Source organism: Silene latifolia, chromosome 2 (assembly GCF_048544455.1).
Source record: "Silene latifolia isolate original U9 population chromosome 2, ASM4854445v1, whole genome shotgun sequence".
Classification (NCBI taxonomy): domain Eukaryota; kingdom Viridiplantae; phylum Streptophyta; class Magnoliopsida; order Caryophyllales; family Caryophyllaceae; genus Silene; species Silene latifolia.
In genome coordinates this window covers 164,712,059-164,713,829 of record NC_133527.1, presented here as the reverse complement: position 1 = coordinate 164,713,829, position 1,771 = coordinate 164,712,059, and the positions used below count along the sequence as shown (strand labels likewise).

Below are 1,771 nucleotides of genomic sequence, written 5' to 3'. Positions count from 1 at the left end.
ATACTTGAATTAAATGGGATTACCAGTTAGACTATTTTTCATTTCTTAAGAGTAAAAGAAAGATTTGGTATTTCATGGCCAATATGGGAGTCGAACCCACATCTTGTGCATTGCACAATGCTCTCCCATTTGAGCTAATTGGCTTTTAAAATAAGTAAAACGTCAAAAAAAGAAGAGCTTAAGCTTGAGTTAGAGGACTATTTCATCAGAAACGCCAAATCTTGGATGTGACTAAGGGAGGTTCTTTTTCGGGGTCAGCTGTGGAAACAAAGACGTCGATGCCAGGAAGGTCAGACCTGCCCTTGAGGTTGCGAAGATTGAGAGATTCATACCGGTCTTATACAGTAGTATCTTTTGAACCCAAAAAGTTAGATTGAACACGAAAACTTACACGGGACCGTCTTGCATTTACATGTAATGTCAAGTCATTAAGCTTACACCTACTACCTGTATCATATTCTTGTTCCAAGATGGCGAAAGTCAAAAAATAATTTGTCGATGATCAAACAAACGCGGAATTTTAGAAGTGATATTTGAGCAATTTAGAGCGTGCGCAATGCTACTGATAACTATAATTAAATGCTAAAGTCACTGAAGTTGGTTCTTGTGACCAGAATTAGAACAACGCGTCGTTGCTGTTTCACTTGACAAGGTCTGAGCTGAATTCCCACAATTTCCGGGCCACATCTGCATCATTACTCAGCGGGCTAGCTTGGCTAAATCACGATCTGCAAAATATTTGCCGCTAGTTCCTTCCACATTTGGGTGTAACGCTACATAGCATGTTGTTGCTGCACCCTGCAACATATATCCCATATATAGAGTTCTGAGTTCACAATTTGTCTCACGGTTTCCTCTTTCAAAATCCAGTCGTGTACAAGTAATAACTTAAACTTCAGCATTTACCTGTTGAGTATTCTTGATAAAATGGCGACCAACGAGACTCATGAAACCTGCACCGGAAAAGGAACATGAATGAAAGAAGAGTGATTCCCTAGCATTTTGAAGTTCTGATATTTCCATTTACAGGACTCAATTCAAACAAGAATTTAAATCAAATGAGATTTATACCAACTCTTGAAGACGGAATAAGGAAAACAGCTTGTATACTGATTCTCCAAATAGAAAGTCTTTCACAATTTTATGATCGCTACAAATCGAGAGCAAAACCGAGGGGCAGTCATGATCCGAAATTTAAACATAAAACCAAGGAAAGAGTAGTTAATAGTTAATCAAGTAGTCGTACCATAAAGCATCTAGTGCTAAGTTAAGTGGAAGGTCCGAAATAAAGCACTGGACTCAATATCATTAAAACAAGGATCAAAGACCTTGTTCTATAAATAACTCGGTTAGCCCATAGCATAACATTTTAGCAAATGCGATCCGAACGGTGCAGATTTATCTTCGAAGTCACATACAAGCAGATCAGCTACTCCAGTATTCAAGTCCACGGTAGGCAGTCCAGTTTCTCCATTAAGCAATGCTGCGAATGGCACGACAAAAACATATCAACCTCAACAGTCTGCGTTGGAAATTGATATAACTTCACAAGCATAATTCATCAATTTCTAAAGGCAATCGACGAATCAAAAAATTAATCAAAACCTAATTTCACGAACAATCTAACACGATAATCAAACCCTAAATTTAACTAATTTAATCGACGAATTAAAAAATTACATAAAGATCAAAATATAAACCCTAATTTAACAAAAAATAATCAGCAATTTCGGAATTTTACCTCGAATAAACAGGTTCCATTGATTAAAGC

At 37.2% G+C, this 1,771-nt stretch overlaps 1 long non-coding RNA gene across 1 annotated transcript; it reads right to left on the bottom strand.

Annotated features, from left to right (window-relative positions):
- Positions 1 to 350: 350 nt before the first annotated feature.
- LOC141630928 (uncharacterized) lies at positions 351 to 1,036 on the bottom strand. Its single transcript, XR_012537568.1, has 2 exons — positions 907 to 1,036; positions 351 to 798 (listed from the first exon to the last, which is right to left on the bottom strand). It is a non-coding gene; the product is annotated as an uncharacterized LOC141630928 (long non-coding RNA).
- Between the last annotated feature and the right edge of the window lie 735 nt (positions 1,037 to 1,771).